This window comes from Chiloscyllium plagiosum, chromosome 33 (genome assembly GCF_004010195.1).
Source record: "Chiloscyllium plagiosum isolate BGI_BamShark_2017 chromosome 33, ASM401019v2, whole genome shotgun sequence".
Classification (NCBI taxonomy): Eukaryota; Metazoa; Chordata; class Chondrichthyes; order Orectolobiformes; family Hemiscylliidae; genus Chiloscyllium; species Chiloscyllium plagiosum.
Window position 1 is genome coordinate 34,495,965 of NC_057742.1, and position 17,800 is coordinate 34,513,764.

The 17,800-nt window shown below is 40.1% G+C and overlaps 1 protein-coding gene across 1 annotated transcript in view; it reads right to left on the reverse strand.

Annotated features, from left to right (window-relative positions):
- Positions 1-5,151: 5,151 nt before the first annotated feature.
- Positions 5,152-17,800, reverse strand: part of LOC122540012 (26S proteasome non-ATPase regulatory subunit 11) — a 94,726-nt gene continuing 82,077 nt past the window's right edge. Inside the window, exon 14 of the mRNA XM_043675300.1 lies at positions 5,152-5,651. The gene's annotated coding sequence lies outside the window, so the exon portion shown is untranslated. The remainder of the gene's footprint in view (positions 5,652-17,800) is intronic.

Sequence of the window (17,800 nt, forward strand, 5' to 3'; positions counted from 1 at the left end):
TTGCTTCAGAAATATTGATAAGTTAATTAAACTCCTTGATGCACAGTCCAAATCCACGTCACTAGTACATCATCCAAACTATAAAATAATTACTATATTCCTTATAAAAGGAGAAACATTTTAAATTTGCTGCCGAGCCTGACATTACCTCTTCAAAAAAAAAAGTATGGAGAAGTTGAGGGAAAAAAAAAGGAAAATACAAAAGGACAGAATGTTTGAGATAAGAAATTACATTTTTAGTTCCTTAAATTTAAAGAAGCAAACATTTAACATAATTCCAACAAAAACAATTTATAAGACAAGAGCTAAATGTACTTTTTTCTTCTGAAGCTTGTGGAACATGCTACAGTCTAGCTTACAAAAGACATATAAGCTAATAGTAAGCATTGTTGTGTTACAAGTTTGTATGAGGACAGAGAGAAGTTCATGAAGTTATGAAGGGTCATGTAATGCAAGAATGTATCATGGTTTGGTTGTATATTTGATAAGTACCATGCCACGTATGTCTAATTAACATTTTGAGGAATGTCATGGAAAACAAATTTCTACTTCCCATTCTACAACAGGAAGATGGGAACATCACTTACAGGCCTGGTATCTTCTTGTAGCATCACTTCCCACTTCAGGTGAAAACTACAGGTCAATGGCATTACCTCAGAAACTTGAATCCCTGAGCTGACAGCTTAGCCCTAAAACCAGGCTTGCCAAACTGTGATTCATGGGCCCCAGTGAGGTTGGCAGCAAAGATCTGATGCAACAATACCACTGTAGAGCTCTGACCAAGTACCAACAGCTGAGAAATTATGCATTTTTGGGAAAGAAAATGGGATCTAATAGTCCACACTTGTAGGCTAAATCCTGTCCTAAGGAAAGTATTAAACACTATCCTAACAATACCAAAGTAAGCACTCTTAGCTTAAAGACTAAGATTTAAACAGCCTCTCCCTCTCCTCCCCCCCACCCCAATTCAGACGGCATCTTCCCATTACAAATGCAATTTTCCTATTTCTGCACACCACCACCCCCTCCCCATCAAAAAAGGTATCATTTCTCTACAATCTCATTCACATCCCCAACAAGTCTTAGCAATTTAGAACCAAAGTGGGGTTACAACGAGAGAATGATTAGAAACACAGTTCTAACACATTTGTCAATAAAGAGGGAATTAAATATTTACGTAGATTCCATTTGTTCAAACTAATCCAAAAAGCATTTTTGGGATGAGGGGAGTTTATACACCCAACATGCAAGCCTCTCACACATGCTAACTGGTCATGTGAATGAATGTTGACTATGGCCATTTATGTAGCAAACACACCGGATTCTCATGCTGAGCTGAGGGCTACTTAAGAGTACCAGGCTCGAATTTCTTCCAATAATACCAGGGGAAGATTCCAAAATTTGTTTGTAATAAATCATGTGATGGTAGCAAGGACATATGAAAATATAGCCATTAATGCACCAGGAACTATGTATTTAAACATATCAGAACATATGGTAGTGTGGGAGAGTGCAAGGAAATTCCTTTCTGGTCACGACAGTTTAAAAAAAGTGTAACTCAGAATGACAGTGAAGGCCACCAGTAGAAATTTAGTAGTGATTCCGATTTACACATCAAAGCTGATTGAATAAAAGAATGATCTTACAGATGACGGTGGCACAGTGATTAGCACTGCTGCCTCACAGCGGCAGAGACTCGGGTTCAATTCCCGCCTCAGGCGACTGACTGTGTGGAGTTTGCACGTTCTCCCCGTGTCTGCGTGGGTTTCCTCCGGGTGCTCCGGTTTCCTCCCACAGTCCAAAGATGTGCAGGTCAGGTAAATTGGCCATGCTAAATTGCCCGTCGTGTTAGGTAAGGGGTAAATACAGGGGTATGGGTGGGATGCGCTTCGGCGGGGCGGTGTGGACTTGTTGGGCCGAAGGGCCTGTTTCCACACTAAGTAATCTAATCTAATCTAATGACATGTTTAATTGAATGTATAATCCTGGATATGAGCATTTCCAGCATAAAGCTTAAAAATATCACTGTCCCATGGTGAGTGGAGTAAAACCCCCGACACTATGAACAAACACTGTACAAGCCATAAAACATTTATAGCATTTAATTAAAAACTCTTAAAATTCACCAGATCAAAGATTTAGTTTGTTTTTACATTGTGGAAGTATGCAAACAATATCCAATATTTCATATGGACAAAGACATGAATATATATAAAATGTATATTATAAAAACACAAGTGCAGGTAATGGAGGAGATCCATGCACAACATCCATACATTCTACATAGGATCAATCTAATGAAATAAAACTTCAGTTCGGCTCCACGTCACCCACCCATCCCACCCCCTAAAATTAAAAAGGTAACCTACTACAGGGCTAGTACTGTCCCAACTTATTAGTTATTGCAATCATTGTTAGCAACTACTCATTAAAGCAATTTCAACAACAGGACAACATTCTTTCAACAGTGAGTTTCGTCTTGATTATTGAAGTAACATTGCATGTTGATTAATCTACTGAATAAGATTTTTGGCAAAGTATTGGAGTACAAAATTAACTGGGTAAAATAACTTTCCCATTTAAAACAACTCTCCCTTTGGGCTCAAAATAATATCTATGATTTTAATCTTTCATCTCTGCTAACATTCTCATTTTAAACAATTCCCATTTTTCATGTAAGGTTTAAATTGGATACTGAGCTGAACATTCACCAATTGATCTGCCAAAGTTTAATTCGGGTTTTCCTGGTGTTTTTTCTAACTCATTCTACTGGATATTGAGGGAAGGTGCCCAAAGCAAGCAAGCAGAACACATGCTGCAAATGAAAATATAGTAGACCTAACAATGCCATTATTATAGAGGATGGAAGCAATTTCCTTTTCATTCCCTTATGTACCAATCTGTCTACACATTATAAAGAACTACCCATTAAGAGTTATTGCTGGTTTTGCTGACTGAGGTTCATCTTTTGGAAGTCTGAAATAATGGTCACTCAAGAGCACTCTGAAAAGTCAGGTGAGCATGATACTGTCATCAGTTAAAGACAGCCATTCCGAATTAAAGCAGTAAAAATCGATCATCCTGCAAAGTCAATCACCATGCTCTATTCTAATATTTAACTACTCACAGCTGAAAAATAATTATAGGCTTGATGATCACATCAGTGCAACCTTCAATCATCTGGTGTAGCTAAGTTGTAAACTAATTGCTGCTCACACTACAATAGCAACTAATACTTTAATATAATTCCATTGCATTCCAAATTTACATTCACACTGCATTTAAAACACCATGTTCTGAGTCAATCCAGCAGCGATTTATCAATGTAGGAAAGTAATTGCAATTGACTATATTTATACAGTATAAATAATTACAAATGCAAGGTCCAGTTGTAAAGGAGCAATGTGCAGGTTCTTAAAAAGCTAGTTCTGAAAAGGATCAGCAACTAGTGCACTCAATCGACAAGCAACTACTATGCTCAAGAACTCTATAATATTTAAAGATTTTATTATTAACTTGGGGATCACCCCTACTCTAAAAATAACCTTCTCAATTATAATTTCATTATTTGATGTTGTTGAAATTTCATAACAGACCACTGCAACAACCTTTCAAGTAAATCTTCAACAAAATGCTAAACTAATTTGTGCAGTTTCGTCTTACCAAACAACACCTCATGTGCATATAGAGTACAAATTAAATGGCATTTTGAAAAAAAGAGGCTGGATTTTCATGGAAGAGGCAGAAAAGGTAAGTCAGGAAACTTCCCAACCAGGCAGATCCGTCTCATTTAAGAGAGAGGTGGCACCACCCACCATATTTTCACCCTAGGGAGGCAATGGGTCAGGCTCCTCAGCTCCAAAGGCAGGCTGGTGGGACTGGTAGGAACATTATCTCCATTTACTGGAACATCAATCCAGTTGTAATGATGCCAGGCCTACCAACTCTCAGCATCCCACAATTTCTTTTCCCTTTCCAAATTCGCCCATCACTCATAGCAGCACCTCCGCCCCCCCCTCCCACCACCAAGTTCACTCTCCAAGTATCCATGATGTACAGAATGAACCAGCCACTGACAAGTCTTCAAAATAATCCTGAAACTATTAAAATTGAAAAGAACATTCTAAACAAAAAAATGCTGCTCATCTCACAACCTCTTAAATGTGTCAGTCATTTAAAGCATCAATGTCAAAAAGCTTTTATCCATTTTAGAACGCAATGTTGTGTAAACAAACAGTGGTGGTGGAAATGCCTTTCAAAAGAAACAGCAAGCTGTTATAAGGTAACAGATAGACAATTCAAGCAAGCTTTCCCTCTATCTTGTAGCCATATAAACAATGCTGGCTGAGATTCAACTATCCATTCTTGAAACTCAGTCAAGCAACCATCTTGTAAGTGCATCACCATAAGCTAAACAGACGGCCTCATTACAAATCTCTGATTGAGCTCGGAAAATGGCTTATGCACTTGGATTTCAACATATTGATGCAGCTGCAGAGGGAAGAGAAAGCTTTGTTTGATGGCTGCGTCTTTTACCATTTAATATTCTGTTGCTTTGAACTTTTATTTCCACAGCCTTTGGCAGTTTACATACGATTAAGAGGTCTTAAATGGATTAAAGCATTTGGCACTAACATGATTGATTGACACATCAATAAGCGGGAAAGCTGAATGGCTTTTTTTTCTGGTCGCCAACTCAGTCTGGGGTTCCCTTGCAGATCTCTTCTTAAAGGTCATGAACCACAGTTACTTACAGATAAGAGTCCAACTTCATGAAAGTTGAAGGACAGGGGAGTTAGGACTGTACACCCCGACAAGAGCTTGAAAGGACAGGAGTACTGCGAGTGGGCAGAAATCCTGGTGTCAGTTCCCAATGAGATCATTAGAGGGGTCCTGAGTCTGCTTCACCTGGGGAATATCCAGCTCCAAGGCTTTCCTACTATCCCTTGCCCCAGAAGAAACACAAAAGCAGAAAATATGTACACTATGGATGGCTCAATAATATTTTACTTAAAGTATTCAAACAAAGTCAAAATTAGGTTCTTCTGCATCCTGAGTTCCAATAGCCAATCTACAGTTTGAGAGTTTTGTTTTTTTCCCCCCAAAACTAATTTATAAATCTAAAAATGAAAAAAAAAGCACACATCACACTTTGAAAAAAATGTTTTCTTCTTTATTTATGAACTCATCTGAACATCAGATATACCTGATAATTGTTGGTTAGCGAGAACCGTTTGTACATTTGATATTGATGGCAAGAACCAAAACAGCGCCGGCATGTGTAGGAAACTGTTGGAAAACAAGTCAGGTCAAAAGCAGTGTGATGTCAGCCAGGTCCAGAGACAGCATGGGTCAACGGTCAACCAAAAACCTCTGGATATAACAAAGCGAGAGTTTGGTTAAACCCTCAATAGAATGAAGAGCAGGACAAAATATGACAAAGGATTTTAAAAAAATGTCATACCATCCCCTGATAACCTGCTGGATAAAGGCTACATCAAACTGGAACAAACTTGTTCTGAACAGAATGAGTTTGACGAGGGATTTAAAAACTTTCAGACTGAAAGTAGGACACACAAAAAATCCTAGCATTTCTCCAAGCTCTGGTCTCTTCTGTCACACAGTCCAACTCTCTGGAACACAGACTCTCTCTGTGGAAAGAAAAAGCAAAACAGCTAAATAAGCATCAACAGAGCTGAAATAAAGCCACCCTGATAAAGTTAAACGAATTACTATACCAACTTCAAACCTACTTGAACACAGAACAACTTTCAAACAGAAAAAAAAAATATCTTCACCACCACATAAAAATGGTCAACGTTGATAGAATACAGAATGAGGCTGACATTTGGTCCATTAGCCATATGAACCACAGATGTAACTGACGATCTGCTCTGTAAACGTTGGCAGAGTATTGTACAACGTTACCCTTTCGGAATCTCAAAAAATACACTTCTTGAAAGGGATAAAGTGTAGGTTTACCAAATATACCTAGGATTAAAGAGGTTAAATTATAAAATATCACAAGCTTTGCTTGCATCCTTTTGAATTCAGAAGTCTGAGGGATGATAAGAATTGATAAATGAATTCAATGGAGGAGGTATAGAAACTACTTCTGCATGCAGAGTAACTCTGAACAGGAAAGCATAACCATAAAACCTGGATTTGGGCTATTTCAGAGTTATAGAATAGAATCATAGAATCCCTAATGAAGAGGTAGTAGAAATCTGTCATGTGCACCTGGATTTTATTTCAGTTTAAATTTTCAAGTTTGGGATTGACAGATTTTAGTTCAGCAACGGTTTTTGTGGGGAAACGCTGAAACAGGTCAGCTTTGATCTAACAACTGCAGAATAAGCTCAACAGGCTACATGTCTCACTTCAGTTTTCAACAACACCCGAATTCGACTGAATGAAAAGTGACTTGGAACGGAAACATTGGCATAATGCTCCATCTGTAGTTTGACCTGCAGACCTAATTTTAATGGTGTTCATCAATTATTCATGCTACTAAAAGCAAAAATTCTTAAACATACCAAATTCTGTCATTAAATTATTGTATATTGAAATGAAGAATAATTTCCACTGATGAAATATTCTACTGAAAAATAGCCTTTTTTTAAAAAGAAGAATTCCTACAGTGTGGAAACAGCCATTTGGCCCAACAAGTTAGGATATATCAGAAAAATAATGTGAGCAACCTGCATTCTTTATTTTCCTTTCCTTGAATGTCAGCCACTTAGTGCTGCCTTAGTTAACATTGGGTCTTGAACAAAATAGCTAACTTGCAGCCTGCTTTAAAGCTCATAGAAAAAGGCCTGCTCCACCATTTAATATGATCATGGCTGATCTTACTGCAACCTCAAATCCATATTCCAACCTGTCCCCAAAACCTTCAAATCCCTTGTTATTGAAAAGCTTAACTGTTGAAAATATTCAACAGGCCTCCACAAAGACTCTCAATCTTCAAAAATAAATTCTCCTAATCTTTATCTTAAACTGTGGAGCTCATATTTTTAAACTGTCTCCCCAGGTTCTAGTCTCTCCTAAAGGCCCCAAATGAATTTTATGCCAAACTGAAATCTCATTAGCATCCAGCCTATCGTGTTCCCACAGGAATTTATGTATTTCAATAATATTATCTCTCATTCTTCTAAAAGCCAATGGATACAGGTCCAACCTCTCCAACCTTTCCTCATAAGGTAACCTTCCCATCTCTCAATTGTTCCAAAGTAATTTCCATAGCTTTTTAAATTAAGAAAGGCTGTAAGCAGCAGCCTGGAAATACAGATCTGAGAGTCTGACATTGGGGACAAGTAAGTTGTTGAAGGTGATTCTGAAAGATAGGATTGACATGGATTTGGAGAGGCAAAGAATGTTTAGGGATAGTCAGCATGATTTTGTGCACAGGAAATCAAGTCTCACAAACTTGACAATTTTTTTTGAGGAATTAACTAAAAGATCGATGAGGGTAGAGCTGTAGACATTGTTTACTTGGACTTTAGTAAAGCTTTTGATAAGGTTCCATTCGGTAGACTAATTAGTAAAGTTAGATCACATGGGATTCAGGGTGAGCTTGCCAATTGGGTACAAAATTGGCTTGACAGTAAGAGAGAGGGTGGTGGTAGAGGGTTAGATTTCATATTGGACGCTTGTGACCAGCAGTGTTCCATAGAAATCAGTCCTGGGTCCACTTTTGTGTCATTTCTATAAATGATTTGAATGAGAATACAGAAGGCATGGTTAGTAAGTTTGCAGATAATACCAAAATTAGTGGTACAGTGGACAGTGAGGAAGGTTTTTAAAGATTATGAAGAGATCGTGATCAACTGGGTCAATAGACTGAGTGGTGGCAGATGGAGTTCAATTTGGATAAATGTGAGATATTGCATTTTGGTAAAAAAAAAGAGCAGGACTTTTATAATTAGTGGCAGGGAACTGGGTAGTGTTGCAGAACAGAGACCTACCATTTCAGGTACACAGTTCTTAGGCATTTGATTCACAGTTACACATGGTGATTAAGAAGGTATTTAGTGTGTTTGCCTTATTGCTCAGATCTTCGAGTTTAGGAGTTGGGACATTATCTTGCAGTTGTATATAATGGGTAAGAATTAAAACTGGGGGAAGGCAATTATGACGCAAATCAGGCAAGATTTAGAATGTAGACAATGAGGAAGGAAACTGCAGGGGATGGGCACAATTGAAATGTGCAGCTTATTCAAGGAACAGCTACTGCATGTCCTTGATAAGTATATTTCTGTCAGGCAGACAGGCTATGTTCGAGCAAGGGAGTCGTGGTTTACTAACGAAGTTGAATCTCTTGTCAAGAGGAAGACGACGGCTTATGTAAAGATGAGACGTGAAAGCTCAGTGCGGGCATTTGAGAGTTACAAGTAAGCCAGGAAAGACCTAAAAAGAGAGCTAAGAGGAACTAGGAGGGAATATGAGAAGTCATTGACAGGTAGGATCAAGGAAGGTTTCTACTGGTGTATCAAAAACAAAAGAATGACTAGAGTAAGATTAGGGCCAATCAAGTACAGTAGTGGGAAGTTGTTCGTGGAGTCAGAGGAGATAGGAGAAGCACTAAACAAATGTGTTGCGTCAGTATTCACATTGGAAAAAGAATGTTGTCGAGGAGAATACTGAGATACAGGATACTAGTCTAGACAGGATTAAGGTTCACAAAAGTGGTGGTGTTAGCAATTCTGGAAAGCCCCTGAGCCAGATGTGATTTATCCTAGGATTCTTGGGGATTTATAAACGACCGGGATGAGAGCATATAAGGATAGGTTAATAAATCTGCAGATGACACTAAGGTCGATGGAGTTGTGGGTAGTGCGGAAGGATGTTACAGGTTACAGAGGAACATAGATAAGCTGCAGAGCTGAGCTGACAGGTGGCAAATGTTGTTTAATGCGGAAAAGTGAGAGGTGATTCACTTTGGAAGGAGCAACAGGAGTACAGAGTACTGGGCTAATGCTAAGATTCTTGGTAGTGCAGATGAGCAGAGAGATCTCAGTGTCCATGTACATAGATCCCTGCAAGTTGCCACCCAGGTTGATAGGGTTGTTAAGAAGGTGTTAGCTTTTATTAGTAGAGGGATTGAGTTTTGGAGCCACGTGGTCATGTTGCAGCTGTACAAAACTCTGGTGCAGCCGCATTGGAGTATTATGCACAGTTCTGGTCACCATATTACAGGAAGGATGTGGAAGCTTTGGAAAATGTTAAGAGATTTACTAGAACGTTGCCTGGTTTGGAGGGAAGGTCTTATGAGGAAAGGCTGAGAGACTGGAGGTTATTTTAGTTAGAGAGGAGGTTGAGAGGTGACTTAATTAAGACATTAGATAGTCAGAGGGTTAGATAAGATGGACAGTGAGAGCTTGAATGGCGATGGCTAGCTTGAGGGTACATAGCTTTAATTGAGGGGTGATAGATATTGGACAGATGTCAGAGGTAGTTTCTTTACTCAGTAGTAGGGGTTGGAATGCCCTGCCTGCAACAGCTGTAGACTTGCCAACTTTAAGGGCATTTAATTGGTCACTGGATAAACATAATAGACCAAAATAACATCTTGTAGGATAGATGGGCTTCAGATGGGTTCCACAGGTTGGCGCAACATCAAGGGCCAAATGTTCTATAATGTTGGTGAGGCCTCTTCTGGAGAACAGTGTCCAGTTCTGGTCGCCCTGTTGTAGGAACGATATTATTAAACTGGAAAGAGTTCAGAAAAGATTTGCCAGGATGTTGCTGGGAATGAAGGGTTTGAGTTATAAAAATAGGCTGGATAGTCTGGGACATTTCACTGAAGGGTAAAAGGTTGAGGAGTGAGCTTCCAGAGGATTGCAACATCAATAAGGTGAATAGCAGAAGTCTTTTCTGTAAGGGAGGAGAGTTCAAAACTAGGAGGCTTTTTTTTTTAGAAAGGTGAGAGGAAAAGAATTAAAAAAGGATATGGAAATTAACTTTTTTTAAAAAAGGAAAAAACCAGAGAGTGGTTAGTGTGTGGAATGAACTGCCAAAGGAAATGGTGGTTGCGGGTACAATTACAACATTTAAAAGACATTTGGATAAGTTCATGAATAGGAAAGGTTTGGAGGGATATGGGCCAACTGCAGGCAGGTGGGACTAGTTTACTTTAGGAACATGATCAGCATGGACTGGTTGGACCAAGAGTCTGTATGACCATGACTATAAATAAGGAGACCAAAACTACACAAAGTACTGTAGGCATGATTTCACTAATGTCCTGTACAATCACAGCAAAGTATCATTCCTTTTCTACTCCATACCCCTTGCAGCAAATAACGTTCCATTTCCATTCCTAATCACTTGCTGACACTTACGCCCAGCCTCTGCTTCCAAACAGCCAAGCAATTCTCAATTCATGTTGATACATTATCCCAAATATAATGAGCTCTTATTGGAGTGTGCGATACCTTGTTAAATGCCTTCTTGACATCACATCTACAGGTTCGCCTTTAGCTACTCTTAAAGCAAAACTTCAATCAGGTTAAACAGCCCCTGATGAGGCACTGAAACAAAAACAAATAGTCAACGGAAACTTATGAACCCAAAACAACATTCTCCAGCATAATGAAATTTAATGTGAATGTAATATATATTACCTTATAAATTTTACAAAGTTCCAACCAACCAAAAAAACGCCAAATTTTAATGAAGAGTCTTTCACTGTACCATCTATTCATAAGATGGAGCAACAATACATGTACAAAGTTAACTGACTTTTATAATTTATTGTCCAACAACTACACAGATACTATTCCTCAATTTGCCCATCACAAATTATTCTCTCTCCTCTCCCCAATGAAACATACCCATCTTGAAATGCACAGTCTCAATGAGCAATACAAAAAACATAAAAATACTTAGACACTTAAATATTCACTTATGGGACACGTATCGCTGATTGGACAGCTTTTATTGCCTGCTTCTAGTCACCCTTAAGAAGGTAGTGTCATCTTCCTGAACTTCTACAGTTCACATACTATAGATAGCACTACAATGCCATTTGGGAGTGAATTTCTGGATCCTGACCCAACAGGTATTTCCAAGTAAGAGCGTAGAGTGGCCTGGAGGTAAATCTGCAGGTGATGCTCCCACGTATCTCCTTTTGGATGGTATCGGGCGTGGACTTGAAAGATGCTATCCAAAGCCCACCTGCAAACCCCTACAGCACACTGTGTAGATAGCACACTGTTGCGAATGAACATTACTAGTAGAATGAATAGATGCCCATGGTGCAGTGCCAATCAAGCAGGCTGCCCCATCTGGATGGTATTGAACGTCCCTAGTGTTATCAGAGTTGTACCCATCCACACTACTGAACTGCACCATGTAGATCGCAGGCACATTCCAGAGAATCAGGTGGCGAGCTACTCAATCTCTGACCTGTGCTTGCAGCCACTAGATTCAATGGCAAGGCCAGTCCAGTTTCCACTCAATGGTAACCCCCAGAATGTTTGGAAGATTCAGTGATGTTAACCCTAAATGTCATGGGGCAGTGGCCAGATGTCTCCCACTGGTGATGGGCTCTGCCTGGCATTTCTGTGATGCAAACGTTACTTTACCATTTTTCACCCTAAGTTTGCATATTATCCGCATCTGGTTGTATTTGATCATGGATTGCTTCAGTAACTGAGGAACCATGAATGGTGCTGAACATGTGTTCACTGTTGACTGAACACCCCACTTCTGGCACTTAGGTAAATGTGGGGTGCTACATTTTGGTAGGGCAAATCACGGCATGACTTACACACTTAACGGTAAGCGCCTGGGGTGTGTTGCTAAAGAGACTTTGAAGTGCAGGTACATAGTTCATTGAAAGGGGAGTCACAGGTAGACAGGATAGTGAATAAAGCCTTTGGTACGCTTGCCTTTATTGGTCAGTACATGGATATAGTAGTTAAGAGATCCTGTTGTGGCTATACAGGACACTGGTTAGGCCACTTTTGGAATACTGTGTGCACTTTTGGTTTCCCTGGTATAGGAAGGATTTTGTGAAACTTGAAAGAGTTCAAAGAAGATTTACAAGAATGTTGCCAGAGCTGGAAAGTTTGAGCAATAGGGAGAAGCTGAATAGACTGGGTCTATTTTCCCTGGAGTGTCAGAGGCTGACGGAGTGACCTTATAAAGGGTTAGATTAGATTCCCCAGAGTGTGGAAATGGGCCCTTTGGCCCAACAAGTCCACACTGATACTCTGAAGAGTAACCCACCCATAATCATTTCCCTCTGACTAATGCACCTAACACGATGGGCAATTTAGCATGGCAAGTTCACCTGACCTGCACATCTTTGGATTGTGGGAGGAAACCGGAGCACCCAGAGGAAACCCACATAGACGCACAGAGAATGTGCAAACTCCACGCAGACAGTTGCCCAAAGCTGGAATCGAACCCGGGTCCCTGGCGCTGTGAGGCAACAATACTAACCGTTAAGTCACCATGTTGCCAGTTTATAAAATCAAGAGGGTCACGGATAGGGTGAACGGCCAAGATCTTTTCTGCAGGGTAGTGGAGTCCAGAATAGACAACATAGTTTTAATGCGAGAGGGGAAAGATTTAAAAGGGAACTAATCGGCAATATTTTCACACAGACTGTGGTGCATGTATGGAACAAGCTGCCAGAGGAAGTGGTGGTGGGTACAATTACAACATTTAAAAAGGGATCTGGATGGTTATATGAAGAGGAAGGGTTTAGAGGGATATGGGCCTAGTGCTGGCAAACGGGACTAAATTAATTGAAGATTTCTGGTTGGCACGGACGACTTGGACTGAAGGGTCTGTTTCCATGCTGAAAAGCTGCAATACTATGACTCTACAATGGAAGGCAAGTCACTGATGAAGCAGCTGAAGATAGCTGAGCTTAGGACACTACCTGAGGAATTCCTGCAGAGATGTCTTGGAATGGAGATGAATGATCTCCAAAAACCACAAACATTTACTTGTATGTAGGGTGTGACTCTAACCAGTTTGCCCCTTTATTTCATCGATCCAAGTTTTGCTTGGATACCTTGATGCCATACTCAATCAAATAGAGCCCTGACATGAACAGCTGTCACTCTCACCGCCACATCTGGAAGTTAGCTCGTTTATCCATGCACGAACCAAGCCTATAATGAGGGCAAGAGCTGAGGGGCCCTGGCAAAACCAAATGGTGTTAGTAAGCAGGTGCTGTTTGAAAGCAATGTTGATGACAACTTCCATCATTTTACTGATGATCAAAAGCAGACAAATGGAATGGTAATTGGCTGAGTAGATTGGTCCTGCTTTGTGTGTACAGGAGATACCTAGGCAATTTTTCACATTGTCAGGAAGATGCCAGAGCTGTAGCTGTACTTGGCTAGTAGCGCATCAAGTTCTAGATGCCAAGTCTTCAGTAATATTCCTGGAATGTTGTCAGGACCCATAATCTTTGCAGTATCCAGTAGCTCCCAACCATTTCTTGAAATCAGGTATCGTGAATCAAATTAACTTAAGACTGGCATCTGTGATCTGGGGACAACTAGTGGAGGCTGGCGCAAATGCTTCAGCCTTATTTTTTACACTCATACTGGACTATTCCATCATGGAAGATGGGAATATTTGTGAAGCCTCCTTCTCCAGTAAGTAGTTTAATTGCCCACCGCCATTCACACCTTGACGTGGCATAACTTCAAAGTTTAGATAGGATCCTTTGGCTGCAAGATCACTTGGCTCAAGCAGCAAGTGACAATGCTATTTGGCATGCATATATCTTTGTTTGGTCACTTCATCAGGTTAACACCTCATTTTTAGGTATGCTTGCTGCAGCTTCTGGCTTGCCCTTCTGCACTCTTCATCGAGCCAGGTTGACCCTCCAGCTTGATGATAATGGTTGAATGGGGGATATGCTAGGCCAATTAGGTCGCAGTTTCTGTGGGAGTACTATTGATGGCCCACAGCATCTCATTGATGCCCTGTCTGAAGTTGCTGGATTTTTTGGAGACTGTCCCATTTACCTTGGCGTTGTTGACACACTAGCTGATTGGGGTCGGCATTGTCAATATGAAGGGACTTTATCTTCACAAGGGCTGTGCAGTGGTTACTCTTACAGATACAATCATAAACAAATGCATTTGTGGCAGGTAGAATGGTGAGGACGAGTTTAAGTATGCTTTTTCCTCTGGTCAGTTCCGTCATCCCTTGCTGAAGACCCAATCTAGCAGCTATGTTTTTACATCCTACAGTAATGCTGTTGCCGGGCCAATGGTGGACACTGAAATCTTCCACACACAGTGCATTCCATGTCCTTGCCACCTTCACTTCTTCATCCAATGGGTTCAACATAGAGAAGTACTGACTTAGCTGAGGGAGGACAATACATGCTAAATCAACATGCGGTTTCATTGCACATTTTTAACCATGACAAATGGTCTGGTTCAAGGCCAATATGGAGGACTCCCAGGACAACTCCGTCCAAATAATCCCTGTCACCTCTACTGGGTCTGCCCTGCCAGTGGAACAGGATGTATCTCGGGATGTTGATGGTCGTATTTGAGACAGTGGCTGTAATGTATGATTCCAAGAGCATGACTCGTCTGTTGCTCGACTAGCCGGTGAGACAGTTTTCCTAATTTTGGTACTAGCCCCCTGACGTTAATAAAAATTGAGTGTCAACAGAGCTATTTTTGCCATTGTTATTTCCAGTACTTTGGTCAATGCCAGTTAGTCAGATGAGTTTCATTTCACATAATAAAGCTGCTGTGAAATCACACTGAATATATGCTCAGCTTTTTATAAATTCATCATCACTCGATAACTCTCAGAAGAAATTTAAAGGAAACTCAGGATAGTAATCCAAAGAAGTTCTACAGAGACTGGGTGATAAAAATTTACGCTCTGAATAGTTGATTTATTTCCAAACGAAAGAGAATTAGGATGAAGGATTGCTAATTAACCTTATACCTATGCAATAGGCAAGAGGATAAAGGAAGACATTTCTGAGATCAGGCTTCCCTGGAAATGAATGAATCGCTGATAAAATCGCATGATTCAGTGTGGTCAGCCAAGAAAAAAAACTTGGATTTAAGGTACTACTGTCAGATACATAAAGGAGACAGTTCTCTTGCAATCTGAAGGCCAGGGATGAACCATCAGAACAGGTTTTTCTGCTCATGGGATACTTAAAGGATCAATACAGGAGGAAGTTTATTTTTTCAAATTACTACCTATCCAAATAACAGCTAAGGAGATTTCCAACCCCTTGACAGCTTCCTTGAAAATTAAAGTTTTGATCAAATGTATTGAAATTCACACCTACAGAGCTAAATCTTGATAGGGAGATAGAGGAATGGTGCTATGCGAAAATAGCTGCCCAAAATGCAATGTGGCTGAACTGGATCACATGGGAAACTGCGTGCCAAGGAGAACATACCCAACAATTTAAGCAAGCGCTGGTATATTCTGTTACAATGTTAACTTTATAAACTCCACCCTCTTGATCCGATATCTTTTCCACTATATTAAATAACTAGGTAATTGTAAATCTGCTCCACAAAAAAAATGCTCACCAGCTTGCTCATGTCGAAGTGCTGAAAAGATTGTTTGAATTGTACTCACAATTGCACACATGCCATCTTTCTCAATGTCTGCTTAACAATGGCTGGACCTTGCATCTGAGATGCAAGTCAGATATTTTCCCTTGCCTAAAATATATGGGACTCAAGGTCTCACAATGACAATGTTTAACATCAGGTGAAATTTGAGGCCATTTTTTAAAAAGTTGGAATTTTGGTCTCATTGTGCAGAAGAAAGTACTAATTTCTTTTCCCCAATCTGACAAATTCCTGATGACCTTGCAAGATAGCACTAAGCCAGGATGCAGACAATGTATGTGAAGCCCACAGCTAGTCTCAATCTTTATGAAATGATTTTGGTGAGCAATTGCAATATTTCCAAATTTGCTGATTGATTATAAAATGAGATGAAAGCATAGCTGTAAGGAGGATACAAGGAGGCTTCAGGGAGATTTGGATGGGCTAACTGAATGGGCTAGAATATGCAAATTGAACTTAATAGGAATTGGCGTGAAGTTATGCACTTGGTTAAAAAAAAGGAAAAAAAAAATTCTTAAATGACTTAGAACTGCTAGCATTTAAAATGGATCGAGTGGGCTTGTTCATAAGTGGCTAAAAACTAGCATGCAGGCAGCAGTCAAGGCTGAGATGAGCAGAAATTTCTTCATCCAAGCAGCTGATGGATATTTAGAATTTTCTTCCCTCGGGGGATGTAGAAGCTCATTGAACATGTTCAGTATAGAAATCGATAAGATGTTCGGACAGTGGTAACATAAGGTTGGGTTATTCTTCAGTATGGACTTGTTGGGTCAAAGGGCCTATTTCCACACTGTAGGGATTCTATGATCTTCTATGATCAGGTTACAGAGATGGCAAGGAAAGTGGTCTTAAGGTAGGTAACCAGGCATGATCAAATTGAATGGCAGAGCAGACTCTATATCCTGAATGACCCACTATGATTTTTTTAGCTCGTCGCAGTTTCATTAAAAAGTTTTTTTGGCAGTTAACATAAACACAAAAACTTTACAAGACTAGAATCTGAAGATTAACACAATTGATGCCTTTTAAAAACAGAATCAAAATATCATGAAAAATAAAGTTAAACATATTTAAATTTCATCTTGTTTCATAAAATGGAAGTAATTTTTTTTTGCAAAAGGTTTAGGATATAGAAAACATATGGTTATATTAAATGATTTTTAAAGAATTATTTTTAAGCAGTATTGGAGTTGTTGGCTAAGCCAACATCTATTGTCAATTCCAAGTTGCCTGCTTGAACTGCTGCAGTCCATTTGGTTTAGGTACACCCATAATGCTGTTCGGGAGGGAGCTTTCAGATTTGACCAAGTGACACTTGAAGGAATGGCAATAAATTTCAGAATGGTGAGTGGCTTGGCAGGGAACTTGTCGGTTTGGAAGGTACTGTCTTGCTGAAGAGTGCATGCACATTGATGCAATGTCAATTAAGCAAGATACTTTCTCCTGAATGGTGACAAACTTCTTGGAGCTGCACTCATCCAGGCAGGTTGGGTGTATTACATCACATTCCTAACTTGTGACTTAGAGGTGGTGGGTAATCTTTGGGGGAACGAGGGGAGTTTCTCACTGCAGGATTCCTAGCCTCTAATCTGCTCCTGTAGCAATTGCATTGACACGACTATTACAGAGTCCAGTTTTTGCTCAATGGGGTAACTCAGTGATGATATTGCCATTGAATGTCAAGGAGCGATAATTAGATGTTTGTCTTGTTGGAGATAGTCACTGCCTGGCACTTAGAGTCATAGAGATGTATAGCATGGGAACAGACTCTTCGGTCCAATCCAGCCATGCCAATCAGATATCCCAACCCAATCTAGTCCCACCTGCCAGCACCTGGTTGATATCCCTCCAAACCCTTCCTATTCATATACCCATCCAAATGCTCTTAAATGTTGCAATTGTACCAGCCTCCACCACTTCCTCTGGCAGCTCATTCCATACACGTACCACACCCTGTATGAAAAATTTGCCCCTTATCTTTCATATCTTTCCCCCCCCTCACCCCAAACCTATGCCCTCTGGTTCTGGACTCCCCGACACCAGTGAAAAGACTTTGTCTATTTATCCTATCCATGCCCCTCATAATTTTGTAAACCTCTATAAGGTCACCCCTCAGCCTCCAACACTCCAGGGAAAACAGCCCCAGCCTGTTCAGCCTCTCCCTATAGCTCAAATCCTCCAACCCTGGCAACATCCTTGTAAATCTC